This window comes from Podarcis muralis, chromosome 12, assembly GCF_964188315.1.
Source record: "Podarcis muralis chromosome 12, rPodMur119.hap1.1, whole genome shotgun sequence".
Taxonomy (NCBI): domain Eukaryota; kingdom Metazoa; phylum Chordata; class Lepidosauria; order Squamata; family Lacertidae; genus Podarcis; species Podarcis muralis.
In genome coordinates this window covers 31,772,587-31,790,695 of record NC_135666.1, presented here as the reverse complement: position 1 = coordinate 31,790,695, position 18,109 = coordinate 31,772,587, and the positions used below count along the sequence as shown (strand labels likewise).

The following is an 18,109-nucleotide window of genomic DNA, read 5'->3' as shown; positions in this document are numbered from 1 at the left end:
GGTACCACTTTAGCTAATGGGGCCTCTCGCTGCCGCCATGCGATTTCAGTTCTCATCCTGAGGTAAAGTTCTTAACCCGAGGTACTATTTCTGGGTTAGTGGATTCTGTAACCTGAAGCGTCTGTAACCCGAGGTACCACTGTATCAAAAAAGGGAAAAAGACAACACATTGAAACATCAAGTAAAACAGTCTGGCATAAAGCAAATTCAGTACTGCACACACAGAGAACAGAAGGCAGGGGGTACTGATCTTTGGCCTCACATAGGGCACTGAAGCTACCAGTGTTCTCAAAGCTACCAGCATGAGTTTGACTAAACTGCGGGAGGCAGTGCAAGACAGAAGTGCCTGGTGTGCTCTGGTCCATGGGGTCACGAAGAGTCGGACACGACTAAACGACTAAACAACAACAACAAAGGGCACTGAGGGCATTTGAAAGTCCGCCCCCTGCCTGAGAGACATACCTAAGCATAGAAGCCAACTGCTAGGGGCTGTGGGGGTTTTGGTCCCTACAATAAAATATTGGGCAATAAGTTGATGGGCATTCTCATTCAAATGGTGTGTGTGCACTGTGTCCTGTGATCAATTAAACGGGCCGGGGCCTAATTGGGCCCCCACAATATTTTATTCAAGTTGGCACCCCTGTAAAGATATGTAACAAGGGTGCCAGGGGAGCCACCACAGAAAAGTCCGTTCTCATGTTGCCGCCCTCCAGACTTCTGGAGGAGGCACATGAAGAAGGGCTGCAGGGTCCAGGTCGGTTCATATGGGGAGAGGCTTTATAGGTCAAAACCTGCATGTTAAATTGGGCCCAGAAACTAATTGGCAGTTGGGGCAGGATTGTCATTATATGCTGCTACTTCTTATTATTACACAATTTTATCCTGCCTCCCAAGGAGCTCAATGCAGCATCTTTGGATTAGGGCCTGTTTTCATTTCTCTGAGAAATCTTCTAAAATACTAGGGAAACACGACAGTTTTTATTAATATAATGTTTGGTTTTTGTATGATTAGGTATAACTATTGAATAACTTAATATTAACACAGTCCTCTTTCTGGCAACAGCATACATTTATTTGCATACTTATTATTATTCATGCACAGAACTCAGATTTTTATAGGAGGTCAGAGTATTAGCAGCACTCTATAACACCCCAGAAAAGGTTTTCCAGAGGTCCAGGTTAATTAACAAGATTCCCCCCTCCCTGTTTTCATCTGTGCTTCCTTTGAGGGTATTAAAAGGATTAATATGAAATGGGTGGGGGGAGAATCCTTAAGATGAAATATAGTAACTGTCCCTTCAATACAGCTAATTGGATGCAAGGGTGAATTAAATAAGCTTGTCCAGGTGTCTCATTAAATTAAATACATTTGTTTAAACATTATCTCCAATATTAGGGATTAGGTCTAGTCATTATCTTTGTGCACCAAAATTCATCTAAGGGTTTATGAGTCTGGAAATCTGCATTTTTAAATTGTCTGAGTCATGCAGTTTGTACCTCATTTAAAACAGGAGTGCTTGTAACCTCAGTAGGCATGCTTTTCCTTTCTGAATAATATTACCGCTCAATACAAAAATAACAATAAAAAGGGACGCATGCTGAGTTCACAGACATGGAACTAGACACCCCCCCAAAAAACATACCCATTCAAAAACTATTTATTTATAATCTTGAAATAAAGTAAAATTTGCCAGTTGTCAAATGGATCCTAAAAACACGCACTATCTCATATTACAAGTTGGGCACCAGGGGGCACCTTGTCTCCTTGCACTGGTGTAGCTGCCTAACCTCTGGCCCAATGATGCCAGTTGCCCTGCAAAGCAGAATGGTGTCACTTGGGTATATGTAGGCTAACAGAGTGTTATGTTTTATATATTCTTTATATTGTTGTCCCTGGAGGCAGAAAGGAACAGAATCACAACTTACTGCTCCCCTCAGGTAAGAGGGATGCATGGAAATAACACAGGTGAGTATGACATCAGTATATACTCTAAGTTTTCTAACTGATGTTATATTATTATTATTATTATTATTATTATTATTATTATTATTATTATTTATATACCGGTATGTACCACCCTATACCCACAGGTCTCAGGGAGGTTCACAGAATAAAATCAAAATGTAAAACCACAAAATGCATACCGTAATCACAATAAAAACAACAACGCAATAACCCCCCCCCCCACCAAAAAAACCCCAACACATTTTAAAAGGGCATAGGATATCAATCAAATCAACCAAAGGCCGAGTTAAAATGGAATATTTTTGCTGGCGCCTAAAGGTGTATAATGAAGGCGTCAGGCGAACGTCCCTGGGGAGAGCATTCCACAAACAGGGAGCCACTGCAGAGAAGGCCTGTGTTGTCACTCTCCGGACCTCTTGAGGAGGAGGCACACGAAGAAAGGCCTCAGAAGATGATCTCTAGTTCTGGGTAGGTTCATATGGAAAGAGGCAGTCCTTGAGGTATTGCCGTCCTGAGCTGTTTAAGGCTTTATAGGTCAATACCAGCACTTTGAATTGGGCCCAGAAACTAATTTTATGGCATGCACTAGATCTGCATCACAGAGATGAAAAGTGGACTGTACAGATGAAGCCACCCCAAACCCATATTCATACTACTTAAGAGAGAGGGGTTTCATTTGCCGGTTCTTGAAAATATTCAGGCTCATGTTTTAAGTACACACAGTAACATCAGGCATATGGGGCTAGCTGCATCCTTCTTGCCTAATACAAAACATTTCTAGGCAATTTGCATACACAATTGAAACACACAGAAACGTGGTTCAACAGTGCCCCTTCAAAGAAGATAGGTATAACATGGAAACACCAGTAGTAATGATGACCATATTTCTTCAAACGCCTGGAAGAAGAGGTATGTTTTAACCTGGCATTGAACAGATGTTAATGTTGGCGCCAAGCAGGCCTCACTGGAGAGATTATTCCATAAATGGGGAACTACAATGGACAGGGAACCTCTCTCTTGCCACCCCGCCCCCCGAATGTTTCTCAGTGGGGCCACCTGGAGAAGTGACTCAAGAGGATGAATGCTGCATCTGCGTATATTCAAAGTGGCTTAGCCAGCTGTGCCAAAACCAGTGTTATATGTTCAAGCTGCTTTGTTCCCATCAGTACTTTAGCTCCTGGTTTCTGCACCAGCTGCAGTTTCTGAGCCATCTTCAAAGACAGCCCCATGTATACAGACCACGATAATCATTCTATCTATGATTTATCACACCAGACAATGAAAAATTACATCATAGATTAGCAGCATTGATCACGCCAGTTTCCCCAGCCAAAAAATACATCATAGCGTTCAGTTAATGGCAGCTTAGGGCAGCAATAGTTTTTAATTCAGTCAGAGCAACTGATCTATGTTTTAATCCATCTGAACAGTTTGGTTTGGGTCTGTTGGGGAAATGCTACCGTAATTCTGCCACAAAAGAAAATGAGACGATAACCCATTGTGAACACATTGCATTGTTCAAGGTGTTGCTGTTTTTTTTTTAAAAAAGTAAATATATTGACACTTATCTGCCGCACCATGCATAGTGCCTGCATTGCAAGAGGTTGGACTAGATGACACTTGGGGTCTCATCCAATCCTACAATTATTTAGCACTAGAATATGGAAAATTCTGGCAGAGTATTATGATACTACAGCAGCATATAATGTTTTTTCTTTTTTTTCCAGAGAAATAGACATATTTTTACCAGCATCTCTAGACTAGTAACTGAAATATCTACAAATTATGAATTACATTTTTAAAAAACCCAGAGTTTGGTGCTTTGTCATACTGTTTTACATTTAAAAATGTGGTTGCTGGAGGGTTTTTGCATGCTGCAGATACAAAACCAAACCAAACAAAAGCCCTGCAGTTGCCATCCATTAAATCCATCCATTTAATTTGCTTGTAAAAAGATTAGTGCAAACATTAACTGCAGTAAATCGAAAACAATTAGCCATTCAACCATCATGCTGTAACTTTATTAAGCTCTTATCTTTCCAAAACATTTGGTGACAACCAAACTGATACGGAAGGAACAGGGGGGGGTACCCATCCTTCCCCACCGCTCCCTGAAGGGGTTCGAGGCCGGCTGGGCACTGCAGGGGCCCCCGCACCATTGCATAGGCACCACACTGTACCCCTGCCTTGTAAATAAAGGGCTCTCTTTCCTGTCTTCACGCGGGCGGAATAAGCCCCATCTTTCCTATGCCTTTCTCCCGCCCTATTCCTAACGTGAGTGTATCCATTCTTGCTACAATGTGTCCATTTTGTTTCGCTTTTGATCACCAATACGGAATAGGTCAGAAAGCATAGAAAACCTTTGGAAATTGATATAAAATCAACCATAACTCCGATTTCCTAGCTCTTGGTGTCATTCAACTCAGCTCCCTTTGGACTCCATGATGCCACCCCGACCTCCATAATCCCTGAAGCGACAGGTCACGTACACAGGAACTTCTTAATCCTGTCAGATCGTCCTGCCAAACCCTTCCTCCCGGCAATGCCAGGTGGCAGACGATGCATATCACTGTCCCATTGTCATGCCACCACCGGTACTCAAGAAATGTTTATTTATGTATATCCCTCACTCTGCACATTCCCCCTCCCTTATCTCAAATGTAAATCAATGTAACCCCACCTCTCTGTAAACATATTCATGACGTGTGTAATATATTCATGATGCAACCCGTGAAACCCAACCTTCTCATTATGTATTCATGACGTTTCTTGCACTGTATTCTGGGACATGGAGGGAGTTTCAAAAGTTTAGGTCGCCCCATTCTCGGGGTTCAATCTCGCCTTGAACCTGTTGCGCAATAAACTTGGATCTTCTGCTGCCTGCTCCTGTCTCCGGCTGAGCTCATTTTCCTCCGCAGGGACCCACGGACTTAGTCCGATGAGCTGGGTGGCAGAGCAGCCTCGCACCCAGATTTTGCCGTAACAGATGGCGCCCAACGTGGGGCTTGCGGTTCTCCCGAGCTGCTGACTGGGGGCCCCGAAATCTTCAGCCGGCTCTGGGCCATTTTGCCTGGGAAGATCCTTTTGGACCCCCAGCCATCTCCCGGGCGGTAATCAAAAGCCCTAGGAGTTCAGCCGGGGAGCAAAGAGGGATCCAGCCGGCTTATTCATCGATCCCGGGATCATCATAGAAGACACGTGAGTATAAGGAAAAGGAAAATCCAGTGCACTGGTGGGAAGGGGGTGGAAGTCTCCTGGCAACTGAATTCTCTGCCCTCCTCTCTATCGCTCCTTCTCGCCTGTCTCTTGGTCCAATTGGTGAGAGAGACCGTGGACTGCTGCTCGACCCAAAAGGGGGGTTCTGAGCTCTATCTCTTTCTCCTCTCAAACCCTCCAGTCAGCCGCACCAATTGAGAGTCCGAAAGTAAGACGGAGAGACCCGGCTTGGAAAGACAGCCGACTCTCCGCAACGGGCATCTCAGTTGAAAGCAAGGGGTTGGAGTTCTTCTTCCGAACTTCCCGAGCGCCCTTACGGAGGGGGCAGGAAGGGGTCTTGCTTTCTATCCCAATCCCAGCCGCACTGGTCGGAGCCACGTAACACGTGTATCGTGCGTGAGCCCGCTTCCAAAAGCAAGGGGGATTTTCAGTTCGAAGTTCTATCCAGGGATCACCCGATCTGGCACCGCACGGCACGGGCGTCCAGTAGGGCCCCTTTTCCTGAGATTGGGACGATAGATAAGGAGGTTGCCAGGAGGGATAGCCCATGAGGAATTGGGCAGGATTTGGCAGAGTGGAAAGGAACCCCAGGATTTGGAATAGGAAATAAGGAAAGGAATAGAGGAAACTAGATAGATAGAGCTCGCTAAAACCCATTAGGAAGTTGCCAAGCAACAAGAGATAGGAAACCCTAAATAAACCCCTGTACAAGTTACCCAAATCCAAATCAACCCCTCTCTTTCTCCCTTCTCTATCCCCCCCCCAAAAAAAAAGCAACAACAACGCATGCATATATAAAGGGGTACCCAGTCAACTAAGCATTGTGAGCCCTGCCAGTTTGGTTAACTGGTTGTGTTTGAAGAGGCAAGGAGGCTCTTAAAACCATGTGGGACCTTCCTACTAATTTCACTTAATGAAGCTAAAGGAAGCGGCCCAACTCCTTGCAATAACCAACTGAAGGATGAGAATATATATGTTTACATGTTGTCTGTTATGTGTGTTGTCTGTTAATACATATATGTAGAATATGTATGTTTACATGTTGTCTGTTATGTGTGTTGTCTGTTCCTTCTGTCTTTGACAGACTACCTTTCTTAAGTGTGCATAGTTTAAACTGCAAGCTTGCTTCAAAATTTTAAATCTAAGGAAGCCATGCTGGACCTTATCAGTCCTAAATAATACAAAATGAGAATGAGGGGTGCAAATGTTTACCCCACCTCTTGCTTTGCCGCAACTTTTGAGATTGTGAGTCTACAGTCTATTTTGGAATGTGAAGTTAACCTAATGTTTCTGCTGCAAAAGCCTAGTTGAGCACAATTGCTCTCAAGCTAAAATGCAGTATTTCATTAAGCATATGACTGACAATATGGTGTTCTTTCTAAGAAAATATCTGAGTCCATTTTTAACTTTGATTTGGTTGGACATAAGAGTTGGACAGAAGAGTTATAGTAAGGCTCCTGATATCAGTCTCTATAAGATTTCCTAGCCTCTTTTCTTAGAAAATGCCCCCCCCCCTGTTTCATTCTGTCTCTTTCAGGTTTTTTCTTCTTCTTTTCTTCTCCTTCTTACTTCTGTGCCAGGTAAATTTACTCCCGAGTAAGCTTCCTTTAAAGGAAACTGCAAAGGGGGGGGCATAGATTAGGTTTACTATTCCTCTGCAAATTCAGGAAAAATTGTCACTTTTGTATTCCCTTTAAATCAAATCTATGGCTGTTTTAACTATGCTTTATAAGAGATCCTCTCCCTATCTTAAGAAAATGTTCACTTCAATCTTTCTTTAAAGATAATTTGTCTAGGAACTTGCACTCTAAGGAACTTGCACGTCTAAGGAAGTAAACTCAAACTAATCTAAGGAAATAAACTCAAACTAATCTCAAGATCTGCTAAAGGGTTCTGTATAAAGTTGGGAATTTTTATTTTCCTCTTCCTTAGTACATGATAGGAGCACTGATTGTGCTCTCTTCCCCAGTAGTGCCTGTGTACATAAGTATGTGTGTGTAGTACAAATCTTGCTGTGAAATCTTGCTGTGAACCCTTTATTTTGGAGGGTTGGACTAGATGACCCCAGGGTCCCTTTCAACTCTCCCAATTTGTGGCTGTGTGGAAGGACATGTGTCTGCAAGCATTGCAGGGTAATTCTTAAATTCTGGTGTGGTGATGGAGTTGAAATTCAGCCTAGCTTTGCTCTTTAGTTTTAAAAAGGTGAGAGGTGAAGCTGTGATGTTTTGAAGCACAACTGGTAGTACCAAGCATTTGAGTGATTACAGTGTTTATCATTTTGTTTATCATTTTGTCTACTATTTGAAAATCAGACAAATACACATGGGCCTTGACCAATCCTGTAAATAAAGGGGCAGGAAAATTTTTGTCTGCAAATGGTAAGGCCGAAAACTTAGAATGTTAAAAAAAAATAAAAAAAATAAAAAAAAATTAAAAATCCTATGAATTCTGATTCTCTGGCCATTTTTTCCCCATATATAAGGGCGCGGCATTGTTCCACGAATGGCCAGAGGGATATTAGCCCTTTCCTGTACATAAAGGAAGCAGTCGCTTTGCTTGGGCTGAAATTGCTAGCTTTTGTTGGTGAATACTTCAATTGCTGAGTTTCTCTCTTTTGTTTTAAATCTAACCCTCTTTTAAAATCTACTCCTTACCCTTCCCTTATTCAAATTCTAATTTTGCCAAAAGATGCAACATTTCAATAGTATAAAAGGTTTGCTGAGACATGAACTCCACACATGCACAGAGACTAGATCAGCAAAAAAAAAAAAAAAGGATAGGAAAAGAAATGAGAGAGAGAGAGAGGGAGGAGGGGGAACTGTGGGGGGGGGAGGAGGTTTATGTAAAACTTAGAACCATTGAGAGAAATCACCCTTAATGTGTCCCAAGTTTGAAATCTTAAACATGCCAAATTCTTTTCACAGGTAAATATCAAAGAATTCCACCCCTCAATGGGATTTAAATCACAGACTTTGTTTGTGTGCATTTTAGGAACAGCATTTCCTGACAGGCTTCTCACATGAAATAATTTTCCCTTTTAACAGGATATGTGAGCCCCGATAACAAAGTGTTTGTCCCTTTTTCTCCCACAACAACTTTCTTTCTGTTCTGTGAAATCCCTACTATATTAGTGACTTCCATCTCTTCGTGGCTTTGACACTTTTAAAGTTACAAATAATCTGTTTCCATTTATTTAATCCGTTTTTCCATGATGTCTATGAAATTAACCGAAGCATAACCAAACATTGTTTGTGGAATGGTATTTGTTTACCTTTTGCCTGAGCATTCCTTATTAATTCTGTCATTTTGGCTAGTTCAAGGTACTTGCACAACTTTAAATTGCCATTAATTCATTTTCCAGTATTTTGCTATTAACATTCTAGCCGATGTTGTCACATCAAGAAACACTCTTTTTATTTTCATTGTTACTTCAGATTTCTTAAAATTCTGTGTCTTAGCATTTATTTATTTTGGTTCCTCATAGGTCAATGTGTGTGTGTGTGTGTGTGTGTGTGTGTGTGTGTGTGTGTGTTTTATTATTATTTTAACTGTGTCTTTTAAGTCCACCCTGCCCTTACAGGATATCACTTCTACAAGTGTGTTATTACAGATCCAATGAAAAGCTTCGCCACCACAACAGAAGACACCAAAGTTTCAAAGTGGCCACAGCTATCTCTTTCAAAGGATATAGACTGCCGGAGGAGTGGGGCTGACAAACAGGGGAGGAGTTGAATTGCAAGGACATTTTTTTGACTTTTATATTCAACTGATATTTAATTAGTTTGTTGTGTATTATGTGTTATTATGTAGGAATGTTGAAGTGTGTCTGATTATGTGTTATCTCCACAAAAGAAAAATTTATGTGTAATACATACATAACTATGAACAGCAGAAGGATATGGCTTACACCCCAAGTCTTCATGGAGGACTCCCATATATTACAATGCTTTCCAATAGAGCAGACTATACTTAGATCAAGTCAACTGATGATCATATTTCCTTGTCCCACCTGGCACTCTGAAGAGTGCCAACCTTCCCTACCCATTTATTTATGCATTCAATGTTTTTCTATATATGAAGTTCCCAAATTTTACTATTTCTTTCTTTCTGTTCCAGAAAACTATTTCAAATCTTTTCTATGATTTCCCTGCATCTCTTGCAGATTCAGTACTGTCTTCAAGTAGCAATTGTTCTGCATTTATTTACTTATTAATCTTGGTTTTCATCTACAGCTGCGAAATTAATCTATCAGATAGATTTGAAGCAACACTCCTTATTATTATTTGAGATGTTTTGATTAGGATGCCAGATGAAATTGTGTGTAGATCATGTCCCAAATTTTATTTATTTATTTGAGGACACGACTACCATACATAATATTATTATTGATAACAAGAAAATTGTATATGCCTTGATGTAGCAAGAATGGTCCCTTATAGAGTTAAATTGACTCATTTGGACAAATGCCCCCTTAGGAATGGCTTTGGTTTTAACATATTGGTTTTGAAAAGTTGAGAACCATGGGGCAAGATAAATTCAAATTGGACTCTACCGGAATTGGGCACGTGTATCCAGGCTGCAACTAGTTTTGGTCCTTTAAGAGCAAGTGGACAACTTTCCATGAGGGTGAGACCAGAGCCTGCAATAATGAAAACCCCATAGAAAGACCAAGGCGAAGACATATCTCTCATGATGTGTCCAAGCCTGGTCAGCTATGGTGGTTGCCAGGCAACATGGTTAAATGAAAGCCCTGAGGGGATTCAGCAGGATGTGTTACTGTACCACTATGCCGGTGTGAGACCACAGGAGAGCTAGCTTGGCACCTGAAAACACAAAAACGGTGGGGCTAAAAAGCAAACTGCATTTTTTTTCAGTCAGTAGTGGACCTTCCTGCTAAATGTAAAGCATACACCACTATTGAAAGTGTTTGAAAGAGCTAGGGTGCCACAAGTAATTTTATTCGTCCGTGTTGTTCCCTCTTTTGCTGCCCACCCACCTCCTTTTCCATTAGAGCCTATTCCCACTCACAGGGCACCCCTACATTCACCGAGATTTAGGGTGCGGAGAAAAGATTTGCAAGTTCTTGCAGAACTTTAATGCAAATCTATCTCCGAATGGGGGACTGATACGGAAGGAACAGGGGGGGGTACCCATCCTTCCCCACCGCTCCCTGAAGGGGTTCGAGGCCGGCTGGGCACTGCAGGGGCCCCCGCACCATTGCATAGGCACCACACTGTACCCCTGCCTTGTAAATAAAGGGCTCTCTTTCCTGTCTTCACGCGGGCGGAATAAGCCCCATCTTTCCTATGCCTTTCTCCCGCCCTATTCCTAACGTGAGTGTATCCATTCTTGCTACAATGTGTCCATTTTGTTTCGCTTTTGATCACCAATACGGAATAGGTCAGAAAGCATAGAAAACCTTTGGAAATTGATATAAAATCAACCATAACTCCGATTTCCTAGCTCTTGGTGTCATTCAACTCAGCTCCCTTTGGACTCCATGATGCCACCCCGACCTCCATAATCCCTGAAGCGACAGGTCACGTACACAGGAACTTCTTAATCCTGTCAGATCGTCCTGCCAAACCCTTCCTCCCGGCAATGCCAGGTGGCAGACGATGCATATCACTGTCCCATTGTCATGCCACCACCGGTACTCAAGAAATGTTTATTTATGTATATCCCTCACTCTGCACATTCCCCCTCCCTTATCTCAAATGTAAATCAATGTAACCCCACCTCTCTGTAAACATATTCATGACGTGTGTAATATATTCATGATGCAACCCGTGAAACCCAACCTTCTCATTATGTATTCATGACGTTTCTTGCACTGTATTCTGGGACATGGAGGGAGTTTCAAAAGTTTAGGTCGCCCCATTCTCGGGGTTCAATCTCGCCTTGAACCTGTTGCGCAATAAACTTGGATCTTCTGCTGCTTGCTCCTGTCTCCGGCTGAGCTCATTTTCCTCCGCAGGGACCCACGGACTTAGTCCGATGAGCTGGGTGGCAGAGCAGCCTCGCACCCAGATTTTGCCGTAACAAAACCAAAAACCTTGCAGCCAATAGCTGCTCAATTGGTTTTGTGTGTGAAGAGGAGGGACTGTCCTTCCAATTCACAAAAGAAAGGCTGAACAAAATCCTACCGTTATTGAATGCACAAACAATGGTCATTGATTGATAAAAACTTTAAAGGGGGGGGGGTGACCTTCAAATGAAGGTCATTGGAATTAACAGTACATTTCTTAATATAAATAAATCTAGATTTTCAGTTTTTGGGTTACCACCCTTGGTTGGTGCTTATTATATAAATCTTTTAAATGCATAAATAAATCCTGTGTCTTTACAAAGGGCAGGAATATTCCCATATTACACTGCCAACAGATGTTGTTGTCTGCCCTATCTTCCAGGCCGTGTCTCCAACAAACTTTTTCAACAAACTTTTTCAGCAGGGTCAACAAACTTTTTCAGGGGTCAACAAACTTTTTCAGCAGGGGGCTGGTCCACTGTCACTCAGACCTTGTGGGGGGCCGGACTATTTTTTGGGGGGAGGGAATGAATGAATTCCTATGTCCCACAAGTAACCCAGAGATGCATTTTAAATAAAAGGACACATTCTACTCGTGTAAAAACACGCTGATTCCCAGACCATACATGAGCCAGATTTAGAAGGCGATCGGGCTGGATCCAGCCCCCGGGCCTTATTTTGCCTACCTGTGAATTAACACTTCACTTCCGGCTTCCTCCCCGACCCCACAAAGTGGCACCTCATTAAAGGAATATTTATTTTCCCACTATGTTGGAAGAGAACATTGACTAGTCTACCTTCCTTTAGGAAGTGTGTTGACACTCCTCCTTGAGACTAAATAAGCAGCTGAAACAACAATATGAGTTAGATCCAGAATAACACACCAAATCCTTTACAATTATACCAGTAGGAGGAGAGACTGCTTTGCCGCAGCTGGACAATGTATCTCATGCTCTTTCTTCTAGTTGGCCCTAAAGACAAAGCTAGATCAGATGGAGGAGATCCAGAATTGAATTTCCCAACATCTTTCTTGGCTGATTTCATTTGCCCAATTTTTCATTTCCCAAATTTAAATCAGAAAAGCAACCATCAAAGCTTGTCTGTACAGCTAACAACAACAGCAACTACAACTTTTTAATAGCATTTTCAAATGTTCACATGCATCATCTGGGTGTAATCGGTACAACAGCCCTGTGTAAATTAGTATTATTATCCTCCCTATTCTAGGTTGAGAATAAGAGAGAGTGGCTTGCTTAGGCCAACCTAGTGAGTTCATAGCAGAAACAAGATTCACACTGGGGACTTTACAGCTCCATCTCTTAGCCACCATACTACTAGGGTGGTATGGGAGCGATTCATTTATATTGGGGAAATGGTCAGATAAAAGGTTTAGCCCCTTTAGTACCATGCCCCCCTCCTCCTCTCCCCAGTGCCCTGGCCCTGATGCTAATAAAGAGAGCTCCTTCCTCCTGAGCCTAACCAAGGATTGCCAGTGTGAAGAAAAGCAAAGAGTCTATCTCTGTCTTAGGACATAATCAATGGCTGTTTTGTAAAGCCCCTTTGCAGGTAGATGAGCCAGTTGGTGCCACCTGTGTGTGTGCTGTTTTATTATAGATGCTGATGCTGAGATGCATAGATTGATACATAGATTGGTCTATGTAAATGGGGACTGGAATAAAGGGGGTATTGAAAACCGGGGGGGGGGGGGGGGGCGGATATGTTGAACTATTCGTAGCCATTTTCTGTATGCAAAATACATCCCCAGCAGAAATGGTGCTGTTCTTAGAATAGAACTGCAAATATTCTTTAGCCGTTTAGATCAATTCAGGGGAACGATGAGGAAAAAGATTGTATTCACTTATATTTAGATACTGGAGACCATCATTAGCATTGCTAGACTTCAAACAAAGATCAGAATAATAAGAGCATTCTAAGTTGTTGTTTCATGAAACCAATCTCTTAGTGTTCTTTAGAAATTATTTTAGTTTTGTGACATTCTTTTTTAATAAATGGATTTTGTGACTTTTTTGGAACAGGAGCCAAAAGCCAAATGAATTCTTTTCACTTCTGTACTTGACATGGGTGCTTGAATGCAAACACTGGCTGGCAGCGACTCTACAAGGATTCAGATGAGGGACGTTTGTAGCTCTGCTGCTGAGCTATGGCCCTTTGTACTGAATAAATGTCACTCCTGAAAGTTCACCTTGTTGTAGATAAAGGTCCCAACAACCTCTGCATAATGGATGCTAAAATATAATGCTGTGTATGATCAAAAGGAAGAAGCCAATGCCACAGCAGCCAGAACCATTTCAAGCTGTCCTTCTATAGCAGTGCATTAAGATCAATGCTTTACACATTCTTGAAACTTGGTACAGTATATGTGAATCTGGTACAATCATGATATGTAGGTGCACAATTTATTAAAATGCCTCTGAGTCTTTGGGGTATGTGAATAACAGAGGTGGAAAGAAGACTGCAAGAAAAAATGGGCAAGGGTGACTTTTACTGAGGGGGAAAAAATACTCGTATCCATGACTTTGAGTCTTAGTAGTGTGCCTACTTTAAAGTTATCTATTGAATTTTACTCACAATTTCAAACTTTGGAACCTTCTTTTTAATGCTCTATTTCACTCTTTCCAAAGTTGACGTCTTGTTAGGTCTCTGATATCTCACTTTGCTACTCCTATTCATACTTTACACACACGCGCGCACACACCCGTGCTTGGACTCTTCTTCCTGTTAATATGATCTCTGGCATGCTTGCTCCCCGTTCTTTATAGGAACAATGCCAAGATCTGTTCTTGATCTTTCTACTTGTCATTTAAAAACAAAAAACCAGCTATGTGCTCCAATAAAGAAAAAGGGGCATCATTTTTTACTTTTTGCATCTGATTCACTCCTATGGATACTTTCTCGGGATTAAGCGCCAGTGAACTCTCTGGTACTTACATGCATGGTTGCATTGCACTGAGATGCACAGCTGGCATTGTTGCTATTTACATCTGTGCTTTTCTTAGGTGTGCATTTAACAAGGCTTCCATTTTCTGAAACAGCACAGGATCGACCTCAATCATTGTAAGAGTTCATTAATGTTAGTAAAGCTTTGGGTAGCAAGCGTTAAATGTGCTATATTCATACAAGGTAAACTTGCAATAGAGCTGGTGTCATGTATTGGCACACATACAAGCAAAGAAGCAACTTTCCTCTTAGCATGTGTGTACCAAATGTTGTTAATGCTGTTGTTCTATCTGTGCCCCTTATGCCTAATACCAGACACAACTTTATAGCAGTCACGATTCAGCTGTTTCAGTCTGAAATATCTGTTAATGGGCTGGAAGAGCTACGTGTTAGGTTAGAAGCAAAAGTTGATCACACATTATCTGTTAAATACCAAGGTGCTGATTTAGCTTAGTAACCTTTACACATGAGTGGCTGTGCCATTATGTCGATGGGGATGCATGTTCAAACGCGTGTTCCACTGAAAACAATAAAGTGTGGCTCAATGAAATGCATGCTTTTGAACTGCTAGGTAGGCAGGAGCTGGGACAGAGCAACAGGAGCTCACCCTGTTGTGTGGATTCGAACTGCCAACCTTCTGATCTGCAAGCCCAAGAGGCTCAGTGGTTTAGACCACAGCGCCACCTGCATCCCCTCTCCAAGACAAGGCTTCTCCCTTCACTGCAACATTTGAGATATGTGCATTGAAAGGATGCACACATGGAATTAGGAGTGTGCCATTAGGTCTTGCTTGTGGGCTTCCAATAGGCATCTGAGGGGCCACTGTGAGAACAGAAAGTTGGATTTGATAGGCCTTTGGTTTGCTCTTGTTAGGGCCTTCTTAACGTTCTTACGGAGCTGCTCGTGATGTCTCATTGAAAAAGGAAGCCAGTGAACATCAAGCACCATAGAATCATAGAATCATAGAGTTGGAAGAGACCACAAGGGCCATCGAGTCCAACCCCCTGCCAAGCAGGAAAGGAAAGTTGTGCTTTCAAAAGGGCTTAATGTGCGATAGTGTATTTATTTTCTATATTGATTTGTTTTCCAATAGTGCAAGCTGTACATATGCAAAATGTCCCATACTGCTAGCTTTTTGTTGATACTAACAACCAATGGATTGTGATGCTTCAGTACCATTGTACTGAGTGTTTTGTAAAAGCCTAGCTACAGCTTAAGCTTTATGAAATAGCCAATTTTTGGTTCAGCAAGCCAGTATCAATGGCAGACAGTTGGGGAGCAGACCTGAAGTCCAAAAATGTATTATTGGGTTTCTACAAATAAGGTCATTTATCACACCATTTTTCTTTGTCCATTAATACCCAGCAAGTTTATCATTTATATATACTCATACATTTTCTTTTGAAACAGTTGAAGCGGGTTATATTTTCTCTTCAAAAATTTTATTTCTCAGCTTGAAGTGTTCCACTTCAATACAATACACGGGAGAACAGTTGCAATGAAGTATGTTCAAAGCACATTTTTCTTTATTACAATGACAAGTTTGAAAAGCACCTTGTGATTTGACATCATTTGGGAAGGGGAGGGAAAGTGCACTTCGCCAGCCACAAGATCTTAGTTTTATTGTCTGAGCAATGAATCTAATAATAAAAGCCAACTCGATTGCCTTGCTGAACTATAGACACATCCTTCTTTTCAATTCCAAGCACACATGTCTGTCTGTGTGTGCACGTAAATGTGTGTGTATGCACACTCTCACACAGGGTTTCTATCATCAAATGTATGTGCTGCAGAAGACTTGCAAACTGAATCTAGCAGGCCAACACCTTAATCAACTGTCTCACATTTAACTGGGAATAAGCAATTACAGTACGACAACATGCACTTTCTATGTCCAAACAATGCATCATATGAAAAGAGAAAAAGCTTCTTATTACTAATGTACCAGTGAGTGAGACAGAAGTTTACTGAAGATAAAAAGCTTAGATGTCTAACAATGTGCATTGTTTCGTTATTGTTGCTTATTTAACCCAACTATGTTGGGTTCTAGAAGAACAGATCCTATATTGCTGAACTATCTGATTATATATATTTGTAGAGCTTCCTCTCAAAGCTGCACGGCAATAATGTTTCTTTCCTTTGTCCTCCATGAAGAGAGAAACAAACTAGACCAGAAGTTGCATGCAATCAAGTTTAGTCAACTTCGTGACTCCATTCGCAAGTGTGGGGCTGGAGAAGTGGCAGCCATTAAGTGTAAGGTAAAAGAACTCTCCCTACCACAACCTCTCCCATTAAGTGTAATGTTAAAAGGCTACTAGGCGTTGATAGCTGTGTCCTCTATGATTTTGTCCAATTGTCTTTTAAAGCCACCCAAGTTGATGGCCATCACTGCCTCCTGCAAAAGTAGGTTCCATAGTTTTAACTATGTGCTGCGTGAAGGAGTACTTTCTTTTATCTGTCTGGAATCATCCAGCATCCGGCTTCGTTGGGTTAGTCCATAATTTCTTCCTGGAAGCTGAACCTGGAGCTGATGCACATAGACTGCATTGTATCACATTTGGCCCCTTTGTGTGTTCTGGATAAAAGATGGTGAGGACCGAAGATCAGGGTGCCTGTACGATTAGTAAAAGCAGGTGGTGGAGCGTTTCCCATGACACATTTCTATGTTTTGAAGGATTAACCCCACTTCTCTCCCACACATGCATTCTTGCTGAAGCTGCTGCATTGTTCACAGGAAGACAACACAGAATGTTGAACCGCAGCCCAGCACAGAAACACATTTGCTTTGTTTGGGAAACATACCAAAATATGCAGACTTAACTGTAGCCTGCTAAAGCATTTTGCGCTCTCAGTCTGGATGTAAAGCAGGACTCCTGCCCACTAAATCTGAAGGGGAAGGAAGGCATGCAGCCATTTCTCTCCGCATGTTCTTTCAGAAGGTGATATCTGTGAATTTAAAAGCTAAGATATGATGCCGTGAAAAATGTACACGTCCCATATTATTTCATAGCTTTTCCATCACTTTGTGAACACCCAGGCATCAGACTGTGTTCTCAACCCATTTACACCTTTGCGGTTTGTTAATGACAGCCTATAGGTGAGGGGTGGGTGGGAAATGGAGTAGTTAAGCCTAGAAGCCAGTCATTAGTCTTGTTGTCAGCCACAGTATATCTCTGAACTTTATAAGTAATTCATGTCATTCCTTCGCTCTTACCCCTCAGCAGACTATCCATTAAAACCGTGATTCTGTGTGAAGCTTCACAGAGAGCCAATGGATGGCCAGTATGGGACAAAAGAGGCTTGCAAGTCTATGATAAATTGAAAAGCTGGGTCTCTCATATATATATATATATCAATTAAACTTTAGTAGAGGGACAGTGTCATCCTGAAATAAAAGCAGACTAATAAATCACGGTTGCTGTGCTCAGGTATTATTTAAATGAACATTAACGTTCCTGAAGTAAACCTTTGCAGAAATTAGCAATATGCTCCATGTACACAGATGCTTCCTGCATTAGTCTTATTTAGGCATTATACAAATCTGGAAATGCAATGCATGAGCAAGGAAAGTGGGCAGTACAGAAGTACAGGAGGGGAATGACATTTTCTGTTTTGCCTCTGGCAGCAAAACATCCTGAGCCAGCCTTGTTAAAGGCCAACAGAGAAAGGACAGAGCAACACACGTATGTGAAGATGCTGTTTTTGGTGCTATTTCTGAAAAGGCCCCTGTCTCAATTACTCCTCCATCTACTGCCTGCCCCCAGATAATGAGGGAACCGAGAGCAAGGCCTCTGAGGAAGAACTTCATAGTTGTATGGAAGAAAATGGTCCATAAGGCATCTTGGACCCAGGCTTCCCAAAAAACACTTAAAACCAGTGCTTTTGAATAGGTGCTGGAGACTACCCGGAAGCCAATAATACAGTTACGGTAAATGTACAGT

At 41.8% G+C, this 18,109-nt stretch overlaps 1 long non-coding RNA gene across 2 annotated transcripts; it reads left to right on the top strand.

Moving 5' to 3' along the window:
• The first annotated feature begins 1,900 nt into the window (after positions 1-1,900).
• Positions 1,901-17,491, top strand: LOC114607082 (uncharacterized). Of its 2 annotated transcripts, none has more exons than XR_003709075.2 (3): positions 1,901-1,966; positions 16,323-16,426; positions 17,390-17,491. It is a non-coding gene; the product is annotated as an uncharacterized LOC114607082 (long non-coding RNA). The 2 variants fall into 2 exon arrangements; XR_003709076.2 differs by having other exon boundaries at positions 1,904-1,966; positions 16,267-16,426.
• The last annotated feature ends 618 nt before the right edge of the window (positions 17,492-18,109 follow it).